This window comes from Cupressus sempervirens, chromosome 10, assembly GCF_028749045.1.
Source record: "Cupressus sempervirens isolate cs-2001-9-10 chromosome 10, ASM2874904v1, whole genome shotgun sequence".
NCBI lineage: Eukaryota > Viridiplantae > Streptophyta > Pinopsida > Cupressales > Cupressaceae > Cupressus > Cupressus sempervirens.
The window spans coordinates 755,616,304-755,631,443 of NC_143127.1; the positions used below are offsets into that span (position 1 = coordinate 755,616,304).

Here is a 15,140-nt window from a genome sequence, read left to right on the forward strand (position 1 = left end):
TGTTGAATCTCTTTTAGGTGGTCATCATCTAAAGAAATTGATAAAAAAGATATAAAATATTGGAAGAGAAAAATTCCATAGCTTATGTGTGAAATGCAAAAGTGTTTATCTCCAATATTTTTCAATGTTGAAGAACACTACCTCATACATCAAGTTGAGGAGATTGAATTGTGTGGACCTATACAAGCTAGATCAATGTGGATGGTTGAGAGGCACTTGGAATTTATGAAGGACTTGGTTCAACAAAGAGCATGTCCTAAGGGTTCTATGATAGAGGGATATATGATATACTAGACCATGGTGTATATCAGCGAATATCTTCCAAAATTTGTAGTAGGTATCAATGTAGATCACATTTGGGATCTCAACTGTAATGATAAATTAAAAGGGGAGTACCTAACGGGGAAAGGTAGATTGAGGAGGGTGAGAGGTAATGATAAGTTTTTTTTTGTAATTTAACAATTCTTATCCATCATCAATATATATAAGTTGTTTCTAACTAGTGTAATTGTCTTCTTTATAGTTCGTCATGAGTGGGATGCACTACACTTGTATATTGCAAATAATCTTGATTAGATGACAGTATGGATTGAACAGTTTTAAGAAAATGGTCGCTCATTAACATGGGATGGTGTTGCATTGTTGGTTAAAGAAACTCATTGTAATTGAGATCCCAATGTTACGCCAATGGTACTTGATCTAATATATGGCTTAAGAGATACAAAGGTATGCATAAGATTACTAATCATAAGACATAAGTTTAATATCAACTCACAGATCAACAAGAAGATTCTTGACATGTTTGAATAATTATAGGTCAAACACCACAAAGCTATGTACTACCATGGCTATAAATTTTGCACAAAAAAGTTAGATGAAACAAAGAAAAAGTGTGATTTCGAGATAAGTGTTGTCTTTGTGGTCACCAATATTTCATCTAGAACTGACATACATCCTCAACAATCTAAAAATTGATACTATGAAATTTTGGATGATATACTTGAGTGCGACTTTAATTCATTCAAAATAGTTCTATTTTTCATCAAATGGTTTAGGTTATGACTGAATCAAAATGATCCTAATAGGACTATTATTGAACATGATAGTGGATTTACTATGATTAATACAAGGTCATTTGAGCCAGTTAGAGATGAGCCCTATGTTCTTCCAAGCCAATGCAAGCAAGTGTTTTACTTTGGTGTTCCACACAAACCATGTTGGTCATTTGTTGTTAGACATGACCCAAGAGGAAGGCTGGTAAAGTATAATGTGATCGAAGAAGAAGATATTGAAGAAGCACAAGAAGAAGTAAATGATTATCAGGAACGACAGTTACCCAATAATGAAGAAGAAGAAGATTATGATGCTTTTGGTCATGCTAATGATAATGGTGATGATGATGATGATGATGCTGATAACGATCATGATCATGGTGATGATCATGGCGATGATGGTCATGATGATGATAGTGATCAAGAGGATGATGATGGTGATGAAGATGGTGGTGGTGACGATGATGATCAAAGTGACAAGTACAATGATGGTGATGATGATGATGATGATGATGATGATGATGATGCTGATGACATGGATGAAGATCATGATGATCAATGAAATGCCCAGGTAGGATCAATGTCAACTATGATGGGGTCTTGTATGACCAAATATTTCTTTCCAAACCATATGTGCACATATAAACATTAAGTAGAACATGTCAAATAATTTTTTAGATATAAAAATTAGTTACACTAAATTTTTAACTTAAGACAAATGATTTACATATAAAATCTACTTTATTATTAATATTTTTTTTGGGTAAGTCTATTACTTTAATTTCGCTACTGATTTCTAAGACTTACGAATTTTTTTCACAGGGCGATATGGATGCACCATCTTAGACACCTTCAATAGAGGTAAACATTAATATTCTAAATTTTAATGTTAATATAGAAGCAAATGTCATATTATTATGTTCTTTTATTTATGACTTCAAAGTTATTTTGATGAAAGTATACGAATATTTGATGTCACAAATGATAGGAAAAAGCTACAATGATCGTTGATCAAATGCAATCTAAAATACAGACATCATATCTACATGACATTGGCCTTAGTACTGACCCTGTATTCATCACCCAACAAATTATAGAAAGATACACTGATGAACTTGTTAAAATTATCATCAAGGGTGATAGAAGTGAGGAGAAAGAGGTACTGAGAATAGAATTGAACCATAGAATCCAATCTTCGAAGGTAACCAGTAATTCAACTAAAGCAGTAATAGAAGTTCAATAGATATTAATATTTTATAGCATCTTATGGATCATGATCTCTAATTTTATGTGTTCTTGTATAGACATATGTGCTAGTTGTGACATCGCATGGTGAACATGGTTAGGGTTGTTGCACACAACCTTTGTGTAAGTAACACTTCGTTTGTTTTGATCAACATTATAACACTTACCTTTTTTTTGTGTGGATGTTTCTTGCTAGTATCCTATTTGATCTTTATCTATTGAAAATATCTTTGCTAACAATATTCTATTCTTTAGCTCATGATGAAGTGCAGACTCCTCCTTTGGTTGGCAGTCCACTATTGTCTGCTGCATTGTTGGCAACAAGGACCATGCAAACATCATTGTCTATGCCCACTAGAATTGGTAAAACCTTTTTTTTCTATATTTTGTAATGTGCTATATTTTGTACTGTCTTTCTACAAGTTGATGAAAATTAAGTAGCATATCAATGCTTAAATGATGTCTACAGAAGCCTGCATACACACACCATACATACATACATACATACATACATACATACATACATACATACATACATACATACATACATACATACATACATACATACATACATACATACATATATATATATATATATATATATATATATATATATACCCACACATAGAGAGACATGGACATAGGCAGGGAGGTAGACCAACATAGAGCAATACTAAAATTGTCATTTAATTGTTATGATGTTTTAGTTGATAGACCAACAGAGAGCAGTACTACTAAAGCTGATCCATTTCCTGGAGTAGTTTGTGTGATTAGTACTGGTTCATATGAAGGGACATTGTTGCTTAATAAGAAAACTATGTTTCCATTAAAAGAACAAAAGCTTCCAGATGCTTGAAAATTGATATTATTTAAAGTGTAAATTTAGTTTACTTTTACATTACTCATTTTGGATTGATAATTTATGTTTTTGTAGGTAATAATGCTTTCTTTGAACATCTTTTTCATATGACATTGACATTATTTGGACCCACCATACGTAAAAGGTACATAGTTTCATATCATTGCTACATAATTTTACTTTTCTTCTAGTTATTGTAATATATTAAAGCTATTGATCTAAAAATCTATTTATTTTTAAAAAGGTGGAGTTTACAAGTTGTGGAGTTAAAAAATCAGCTGATTGCATCTACTGAGGAGAAATTTGGGAAAAACATTTTTGACACTGACCTACTTCTGAAAAGAGCAGCAAAGCATATAAAGACTATGAGAGATCAATATAGAAGGGCTCTTAAGGATAACCTAAAGTACTACCATCCTCCTATGATTCCACCAATGGAGTGGAATGAAATAATAGAAGATGCAAAGGAGAAAAGGCTATGTAAAGATAGAGATAATGAAGCAGCATAGGGAAAAAAGAGGTATGTCATTATAGTATTAAGTACATTGTAATTATGCACTAATGATTGACATTTGTAAATTTATAATCTAAGATGTTTGAAATTGTTCATAGATTGCAAGACACATTTGTGGCTACAAAAGCGAGAGTAGAAAAGGTTACCCAACACAAACTTGGCTCCGATGGCTATATGAATCTCCAGTCTTGACTTGTAAGTAGAGCAATGAATTTTTTTTTTTTTTATAATATAATGTTGCAAAAAAAATTGTTTAATGAAACTATACATGGAAAATTGATGTTATCAAGAAAAAAACACAAGGCACAGACTTCAATGTGGAGGTCATAGATGAAGATAGAAAAATCACCTTGAAGGAAGGCTATAAAGTTGTGGTTGCATGCGTACATGAAGAATCTATAAGCCTTGCCAAGACTCTGGTGCACCAAATGATATCTCACAGGAAATTGGTCAGATGAAAAGCAAATGAAATTAAATAGTTGAGAAGATTCTTTTTTGGTATTAGTTTTAAACGTAAATTGACTACATAACAATGTGCATAAAATTTTACTGCAGCCTTCATATCCTCCCATAGAACCTTCTCGTGACGAAGACCATGACGTGCATTATAGTGGTGGAGGTATTAATTTTCTATTGGAAATTAATTATGCAATTATGAATACAATTTAATATCTTCAATTGGAATTTGACGTGTATCCTTTTTTTGAATATTTCAGAGAATGTTGAACATCATGCTGAAGGAGTGAACCATGTTCCAAGTATTCAACATGTTGATGTGGTGCAGATCAAAATGTTAATGTACATGATGTGGCATTGTCAGGTAAGAAAAATGCATTTTATGTTGTACTCGTACTTAATTACAGACTTGTAAAAGTTAGAAAAAGAAAAAGAGTATGCCAATTTATCCCATTCACTTGTTCTTGCAACAGAGCCTCCTTTAGTGCAGCAACCTCCCACTCCTCCCAAGAGAAGCAACCACCATAATTTGACATTACATGTGCTAGAAGAGGAGGAGAATGATGTAGATATGGATGCTCCTATGAGTGCTTTTCTTAAGAGAGCTCAGAAAAACAAAAAAAAGAAATGATGTTTTAAAAATCTTCTTTGATAAACCTTGTTGGATAATGAAAGAACTTTGTTTTAAGTAATTATGTAGGAATGATGCATATTAATACAGATTTTTATTTTATGTTAATGAATATTGCTATGTGTTAATGAAGTTTTGATTAGTACTGTGTATTAATGAATTTTATATCATATTAATGAATGTTATGTGATTGTATTGATTGAATGTTATAGTTCATAAATGGATGAATGAATGAATGATGTAATTAGATGATAATGGGTACTTTAGATTGATATTAGGGGGAGGGGGGTGAGGCTAGATGAGCTTCCAGCTTCATGTGGTTGGCCTTGTTAAGTAGAGAATATTATAGTATTCTTGAAACCAAGTGAAGCTCAAACTAACATAAAATGGACACTTTGCATGTCATAGGTCTAAAATGATCCACAACTACTGCTGCTTATAACATACAATGCAAATGTGATATGGGATTTATGTGTGGCTACCTACAATGTTTGATATTTGATCATTTTGTTCCCTTTATATATTTACCCTTTTTTTTTTCGCCCTTAGCAATAGTTGTCAATAATGATATTCTGAACTATGCATTAAGTGACTTAAATGACCATTATGGGTAAATACTATAATATCATTCTAATAGAAATGGTTGATCAAAGATTCATCTACATGTTTGGGGAAGAATTTGATAACTTCTCTATTGAAATATTTACAATGGTTACGAAGGTGTGAAAAGGTCACAATGATACTGAAGCAATATTTCAATCAAAGAATAAAAAGTTAAAACTTAGCATCTACTGGATGTGTACTCCAAGGCTTTTATTCTGTTGAGGAATGTTGTGTCACTGTTCACCTTGTTGCAAGTAGGTGCACACGAGGATGAAATGAAAAGTAAGTTCCACCCTTGGAAAATGATTATGCTAGTAAGGGCAGTGAGGATAGTGCCATGGACATTTATATGCAACATGAAAATGGTGTTATTGAATGTTTGTTTTGCAAGCATTTAAGTTGAGGAACACACACAAGGTTTAGAGCTTAATGTGCTTGTTTTATTAGCACCAATGAAAATGGTTCTAATGAGATTTCTAGTATTCATGTTCCCTCTTCATGAGAATGAGCCTACGAGGTTAAATTTTTTTTAAAACTTCACAGAAGCATGCTGACAGGATTGCTGAGGAGGGCACATGCTTGCTTGTGAGTGACCTAGGTTCTATAGCTATACATCTCTTGTTTTTCCTCTTGATATTAGCTTAGTTGTTGAGGTGAATTGTGTTTATAGGCTGGGCCTATTTAAAATCTTTTATTAGAATTTTCCTACTTGTGAGATTGTTTCCCTTGGTTATATTTTGGATAACTAGTTGAAAATCTTAAACTATTGTGGATGCAATGTAGAGAGTTTGTTTTAACTCATTTGTTAAATGTGTTGATCATGAACTTCTTGTGTTTGAACTGCCCTTGACATCAACAATAGTATTTATTCAGAATATGATAATAGCTTTATCAAAATTTAAGAATTTATGGTAATATTTAGGTCAATAAGTTATAGCATAATACAAAGTAGATCAAATTGTGAATTTTCTGTGAATATTCTGCAAATTTGCTGAATTAGAGGGCTTCATTAATACCGAAGACCCTATCCCTAGTATGTCAAGTGTAGGCCCTAATATGAAAAGACTAAGGACCCTTAGTGTATATTATATATATGCCATATATTTGGTCAATATATCCAGCTCAAAGCTTCAAGCTAAACTCTTCATTCTACCATCTACATTCAACCTTAGGATTCATGGCACTAAATTTTTTTTTAAGGTTACATTACCATTTTAATATGAATAATGAAATAATATTTTATTAATATAGTTTAAAAAGATTAATATGGTTCTAGCTTTTTATGGATATAGAAGTTTTAGGCTTCATATATATATATATATATATATATATATATATATATATATATATATATATATATATATATATATATATATATATATATATATATATATATATATATATATATATATATATATATGCCTTGCATTGATATACCCAGATTATACCCTGACTTCTACTGCTCAACTAGAAATGCAAGCTTAAGAAGGGGTCCCTATAGTGATAGTCGTGCATCTACCAATGATCATATATTAATTGATACATGTAACCTTCTTCAAATATTTTTGCATCACTAAAAGTTCTTAATATTTAATAGTTGTGTGCAATCTGATTTTGTTTAAGAAAGTTCAGTCAAATTTTATAAAAAATTGAAGTGTTCAGTCAAGTTTTATAATGATTAAATATCAACATAATGATTTTCAAGGACATAAAAAAAATGAATATGCTCATACATGCATTAGTAGTATTGAAGCTATTTTACAAGGCTTAGATTTGTAATTGGAATAGCTACAATATGTAGGGTCTAAAGCAAGAAGTGATTATAGATCTTGTTGGACAATTTCATACTTACAAGCAGCTCATGATGCATCTTGTCAATACAACTTCATATGTTACATTTTCTATTTATGATTTTCATTTGGAATCCATTGTTTTAGTTCTAATATCATTGTTATCCATCATAATGCACAAGAGTGCTACTCATCTAAATATAGTTTTGAACTCCTACCCATCTTTTAAACATCTTGAACCTTCTTTTTCTATTTGCTTGGTTCAGTATACTTCTTGACTGGATAAGCAAACCTAATTGGTCTGACATATAATTTCACATTATCTTTTTTCATGGCATTTTCTAGGGATTCATCATCAGCAAAGAATACATTTCCAAAACCTTTTGGGCAAGCCAAACTCTGCAGATTGCTTCTTGGAACATTTCCAATTCATACTATTCCAATTTTGTAAACCCTAGGTATGTGGACTACAAGATAAACCCTTTAGCTGTAATTCATCATCGTTAGCCTACAAATCCTAATATTTTATAAATTTAATTGTAATATGTTTGTTTCCAAATCTATTTTTTTTCAAAATCCTTTTTGGGGTTGTTTTGTTGTAGATCATGGAATCATTATCTGAATTAGTTGAAGTGAACGAAACTATATTTGAGATGTCAATTGGGGATTGAAGATTTCTTGATGAACATTTAGCTATAGACTTCTTTAGGCCATTGGAAGAACCTGAGAAATCTTGTACCAAGTTATGCCTTAGTAACATAAGTTTTGGAGCAAAGGCAGCCTGTTTCACAAACAGAGTCTTGATGGGTATTCAAAAAACTTTAACAGAGGTGGAACTTTTAAATTTTTTCATCGGAAGGTCCGAGTCTGAAGCACTTGAGGTCATTGCAATATTGTCATCTACTTTAGAAAGGTGCATGGTCAGATCCTTGACTTTTGATCTGTATGAATTGAGAGAGAAGGGAGTTAAAGCTTTTGGACCACTCTTGAAATCTTAGAAGATGCTTGAAAATATGAAATTCATAGATACCCACATTTTTGAAGAAGCTGCTAGATTCATTTGTGAGATTCTTCCATCTCTTGAAAGGATTAAGGGTTTGTGTTTTTGTCACAACTACTCAGAAGATGATGCGGCAGAGGCCCTTTCAGTGCTTGTAAAAAAATGCATTGCTCTGGAGGATTTTGAATTCTTAGGAAGTTGTATAGGTATCCAAGGTATTAAAGCTTTAGTAGGAGCTTTGAGCCAAGACGGTAGGTTGAAAATACTCATTTTATCAGATAACATGTTTGGGATAGTCGGTGGTGTTTCTCTAAGCCAAGTCATTCGTGGACAAATAGGTCTCACAAAAGTTCATTTAAACTATATGAATCTTGAGGATGAAGGCACAATTTCCATTGAAGATAGCCTCAAGGATGCTGCTCCATCTCTAAGAGTTCTTATGATTGCTAGAAATGGTATCACTCCAAAAGTAGCTCCAGCTTTGGCTGCATGCCTTGCTGAAAAAAGCTTGTTGACAAAGTTTGTCGCAACATTAAAAAAACTCAAGGATGATGGAAAAATCATGATATGAAAAGCAATTTAGAAAGGTCACAAGCAGCTTAGAGTGCTTGATTTGAGTACTACTACTATCTCTAGAATTGGGGCTAAGGCTGTTGCAGACAAGTCTTATTTCAGTCAGCTTTTTATCTATGGGAATTTCATTACTAAAAAAGGAATTGAGATAGTAAAAAATGTGCTAAGAAAATTAAGGTACCAAGGGTGAACATGTTCTTGGAGTGCTGTATCAATATAAATATGATGGGCACATGATGTATCAATATAAAAATGAGGGTCTCAATGATAGTGACTATGAAATTGACAGTGAGTTAAAGTGGTATGGCATTTATGATTAAGAGCGCTGTAAGAGGTTTCAATTTCAAAGAAATTTGGAAAAAATTGTTAAGTCTTCAAACACACATTCCAATTCTCTTTAACGATATTGATGTTTTTTCGCTTGTAATAGTCTCATTGCAGTCATCTTTTGGTTCCTTGAAAATATAGTCAACGTGGTCTTTTTTGTTTCCTTGAACATATAGTCATCTTTTGGTTGCTTGGCGGCAGAGCCCTATTTTACATGATGCTAAACTTATTGACTCTATTTTAGAGTCCTTGAAGAATTTTCTGATATCATCTTCCTTAAGAACTCGAGGAAGGTTACCAATATATGCAATTTTGCATCCACTAATTTTAACTAGTGGACTTTTTTTCTTTGGTCTAACCTTGGACAACTCAATTTTCATGGATATGTACCTCCTGAATACAAAATTAGAAACAAATAAAATTTCTTTTACATTCAATTAGTATAGCTTGACTTGCCGAGTCATTGTTGAGTCATGACCAAGTCCAAGCTAGGTCACGAGTTGAATTGCCCTCGTTGAGTAAGAGCTGAGTTCGAGTCTCATTACTTTGGGTTGAATAACATTAGAGTTGAAAATTCTAGTCAATACTCATTACATGTCCTAATAGCCATGTTACCAGATTTGTGCATCTAGCTTGTGGACTAGATCTAGGTCTATATTGGGTTTGGATTCTTGAACTGGTATGTACTAGATTTGCATAGTGTTCGGATTTGACCTTATGGATTTGTGATCTATGAATCTGGACAAACCCATAGGGTCAAATCTGAACCTCGCATGAATCCTTCATGAATCCATATGAATTCTGATTTGAATCTATGCAGATCCCTAGAGACCCATATGCCAAACATGGAATAAATACACATGATTCCATACATAATGCATGCATATATTCTTATATAATATACATATAGACATGAATCCATATGAATCATAATAAGAAAAAAAATGATGAATCATATTTTGGTACCTCAGTCCATCCCTGAATCTGAATGAGCAACTTAACCTAATAGTTGTAATGTTACTCCTATAAAAATGCACATATTTCTAGTTACTCATAATCCTAGTTGTGGGTTTTTTTTTTACTATTGTATAGAATTCTATTCTCTATTTTCACTAGTTTATAGTGTACCCTTAACACCTCAAATAGTTTTAGATTCTTGGATCAAAATTCTATTCTCATGTTAGTCAACATTTAACAAGCACATCTATTTTTAGCCTATTAAAATGTTTTCCATATTGTTAACCATGTTTCTGAATGGTTTAAGCTCACAATATTGATTCGATAATAATTAAACTCTATGATTTTAGTTGCATTTCAAGATTTTTTTCTTGCAAATTACAACTTGTGATTTGTTCATAGGAGTAATAAGTCATGTTTAATGACAAATTTTCTCACTTGAATCCTTTGTGCAAACATTATTCAAAAATTCAGGGTTAGAAGAGGTAGGCTTTGTATATTTCACTGTTGCTTAAGTGACAAGGCCATGACTGGGCCACAATAGCTTAATAATGTCCACATTACTCAGGCTAGGGTTGTGAAGTCCATATCTAATAATAACATTATTTTTTGTAAAAACCAACTATCCCCACCTTTTCCTCTGGTGGGCCAAAGGAAGATGAGGAAAAGACCAGCATCTGAGGATTCCACCACGCGTTCTTTACATGATGCTACTAGTCCAACTAAATGTTGAGTAGTACTTGAAGATGTGACTAACATGTATAAAGATGGAGAATCAGCTTTGCCAAGAGTTAGGACATGTAAGGTAAAACTGAATTTTATTTTTCATACTTATGTTGGTTTTAACTTTTATATTTTGCATGTTATTTCAGGGAGATGATGAGAAATGATAGTGTAGTCTAAATTGTATGGAAAAAGTCTACTTTAATTTAGTATTCTATGGACACTGGGGTCTGGATTTAAATTTCACATATCTTCAAGAGAACCTAATACTATTTGTGTCATATCTCCTCTGTTCTCACTTGAAGAAATTCTCACTATTGTATGTTGAATAGTTTACGCTTTCCTTTTAGATATATATAATTTATTTGTTTTGTGATATGAGCTTAGGTTGCATCCCTGGGTAACAATAGCAAAGGAAAATGCCAAGAAATTATTCAAAATGTTAATACAGATACCAAAGTTGCAAAAATTGAAAAGGATATGATACTTGTTCCTTGCCATTCCAAGGATCATTCTTCCAATGATGATGTTGGGATTCGTGAAAAAAGAGCAATCAAGAGAATGTGCAGGATATACAGGCTAATTCTAAAGATCTAACTACAACTGCAAAAAATATACTAGTGCAATTAATTTGCAAACAACTTGTAGCCGAAACAAATAATGAAAATTCTTCAGCATGTGCTAATGAGGCGTCAGTGTCTTCTCTAAAGCAACCAATTTTCCAAAATCAACACATATCGAGAGAGCTCAAGAACAATTCAAAACAAGGTAATTTGACAAGGATTTTGTAAACTAATTAAGAGTACCTAAATATATAATTCGTTAAGTTTTTTGTTTTAATTTTGATCAATTTTTCCAAATTCTCTTCTTTCTGCTTTTTACTCACAATTTTGATCTTCTACAAATGTCAGGAGTTCCTGCCATTCTAGTCAAATGTCATGAAGGTGTGGGGTGCTCAAGCCATTCTCACTATATTGATATTGATTTGGACCATGGTGATCCTTAGATGTGTACTGCTTATGCCACATAAATTTATGATAACTTACACATAATAGAGGTTTGCTCTGTTCATAGTGATCTTTTATTCTTGGTCTAGAAAATTTATATTGTTCAATTGAGCTGATTTGTTTCTATGCACTTTCTAATGATTGTTAGTATAATTCTCACTATTGTTACATGTATTATGCTTTTAACAACTTTAGCTTATTGTTGTAAATTTTTTGTTATAGGCATATAACTATAGATCCTTGGATGGATCTACAATGTCCTACAGAGGAAGTTGTGAATTACTTTGTTTTTATCTGGTGTGCTAGATATAGATCTAGTTGATACACATCTTCACTAAAAATTGCAAACTTTTGTTGATGTTCTAAGCTTAAATGAAGTAATATAGGTACTTGAAGCAAACAAGTTATCAGTTTTCATGTGTCAAGCTAGACTGAATTTATGACATTTTCTTGAAGCTTCTTTTGATTAATACTTATAGCCATCAATTACTTTTTCAGCTAAAATGGTGAGCATTACCTTGTTACACTGAAAAAATTCAATAGGAGATCAATGTAAATATGAGGGGCATGCTTGTTGATTAGCTTGTTGAGGTTTGTTGCTTATTGCATTTCTTCATGCTATTTGTATATTTATTTTTCCGTATTATAGTTGTACAATTAATTTTATATAATCAAATTCAAAATTAGATTGTTGTAATAGGTTGCCGAGGAGTACAAGCTTGTGCCAGATACACTTTACTTAACTGTGTCTTATATTGATCAGTTTCTCTCTGCAAATGTTGTGAATAGACAAAAGCTTCAGCTTCTTGGGATTGCATGCTTGTTGCCTCGTGTTTACTTCTTGCCTACTGTAACATTTTCTTTTCTTTTCTTTTCTTTGGTCACTTTTTAACTATTTCTTTGATGTCACTTTCAGGAAGTACGAAGAAATTTTTGCTCCACATGTGGAAGAATTTTGTTACATTACAGATAATACTTACACAAGGGAGGAGGTAAAATTTTCCTTTTGTATTGCAAGATGATTTGTCACATCTCTCTTGGACGGTATTCTTAAAATGAGAATTATCCTTATGTTAATGCTAATAGGTGTTAGAAATGGAGATTGATGTCCTAACTTATTTGCGATATGATATGACAACACCAACAACTAAGAGCTTTCTCAGGTAATATTTTTTTGTGGAGCAATCTTGGTGACTATTTTCATCGAAGTTAACATGAAAAACAAAAACATTGATATATTCAAATGTAAGCCATAGAACAATCATGATAAGTTAATGTTGTACTCATTTTTCATTTTCCCTTCTCAATTCAAATAGATGCTTTGCTCGTGCTGCTCAAACATGATATAAGGTAGCTTTACATTCTAGTTTTCTTTTGTTGTATGTGGGAGATAAAATTATTTAATATATAAAAGTATTTTATTCTTACCATTGTATTTTTTTCATTCAGGTTCCATCTCTACATTTGGAATTCATGGGCAATTGTCTTGCTAAACTCACCCTTGTTGAGTATGACTTTATCCGTTATGGTTCGTCAATGATAGCTGCATCAATTGTATTTGTGGCAAGGATGACTCTTGATCCTAGAACTTTCCCCTGGGTAATGTAAATTCCATCGAGTCATTTTTTTGTTTGGTCTTGTCTGTACTAAAATTTGAATAGGATTTTATTGTCCTCGATCTTCAAAATCCTATGCTAGAACATTACACAGGCTATAAAGTATCAAAGATAAAGGACTATATTCATGCATTGCATAATTTACAACTAAATAGCAAAGGGTGTGTATTGAATGTAGTCAGGGAGAAGTATTGCCAACACAAGGTATCTAAATATCTTCTATCATTTAAAATTCTAAATTTATCACCCCCATGTTCAATAATTTCCAGCATCTTTCTTTTGTATTTACAGTTCAAATGCGTGGCAAACATGTCTCCCCCAACGACAATTTCTCCTCAGTTCTTGGAAAACCAATGATAATGAAGTTGAAGCTAATATCTTGAGGGTTGAGTGGCTCTTAATTTGGAATGGGATTTAGCTCACTACCAACAAATATATCAAATTTCAGTGTTCAAATCTATAGATCATTTAATAATTGACATCCTTTAATATTTTTCGCATTATCTATTTTCAAAGTCTACTCTATGTAAAGTCTATAATATGTACTATTTGCATGACGCTCCTAATTGTTTTGTTCTCTATATATGTTTAGCAAATGGCAATGGCTGAAAGAATTTATTTTTTAGGTCCTCAAATGCTTTATATAGTTTGGTTGAAATGATTTAACTTGTCACTAGTATAGATGTCAATATCTAGTGTTTAGAATCATAGCAAAATTGCCACCTTTAGTTTTTATTAGATGGTCTGTTATAAAAATCTAATCCTTGTATTTAAATTCAAAAACTAGCTGTAGTGGCTGAAATATTTTCCTTTTTCATGTCATCAAACAAGTTTGTATTCCTATTTGAAATGATATATTTTCTTTCCTTGTAGTATTGGTCATGTGGAGTTTTTTTCTACAACATCTGCACTGGGCATCAAAGAAGTAGTTCCAGCATATCTGGATGACAATCTCACCTTAGATGATTTTCTTACCGAAGTAAGCTTCGCTCTAGCTAGCTCTGGCTATGATAATTTTAAGGTAAGATCTTCAAACCCTAACCCTACTCCATGTTGTTTCATTGATGGTTGTTATTGGTGTTATTGATGTGAACTGCCATGATTTTGACCAAGTTGATGATGTTGTGTAATTTTCAAAGTTTGTGATCTAATACTATCAATCTATTAGGATGGTAGTTGTTTCACTTTAAAAGTCTTGAGCTTTTAATTTTTGGGGGCTTGCATTTAATTTTCATTTATGTAGTATGGTTAAGAACTACTATTCCAATCTTTAGAGAATTGATGAATGACTACAATATTACTAGTTTTAAAAGGCCTCACATGTTAGAGATATAGATAGTGCAAAGCCATTTGTAACATTAAAATGAAATTGGCTATGAAGTATTGGCTATGAAGTATCACAATGATTCTGGATGAGACATTTATGTACATTTAAAATGCTCTTTCTATTAGCTTAGAAAATGATAGAGATGTTAAGGTAAAACTTTGATGCTCTTCTTTCACCATAGTCATATCTTAGATAGGAATAGTGATCATTATGCATTTTATTAACACTAAAACAACCAATAAAATTGAAAATTCTTAGACAAGTTATTGCTTCGAAAAATTAAAAATATGATTTTTGGAAATTCACTTGCTACTCGAAATTTTAAGTATGATATTAGGAATTCGAATGATTATTTCAATTTGATTCTTTGTAGGGGGCTATTGATTTCTTTTCCCAGAGCAATAGGAAAAAAGCCTCTGCGAATCATATTTTATAGGTAATTTATTTCATCTTGATTGGT

General features: G+C 32.1%; 1 pseudogene; it reads left to right on the forward strand.

Moving 5' to 3' along the window:
• Positions 1-10,533: 10,533 nt before the first annotated feature.
• Positions 10,534-13,710, forward strand: LOC149536077 (cyclin-A1-4-like; annotated as a pseudogene).
• The last annotated feature ends 1,430 nt before the right edge of the window (positions 13,711-15,140 follow it).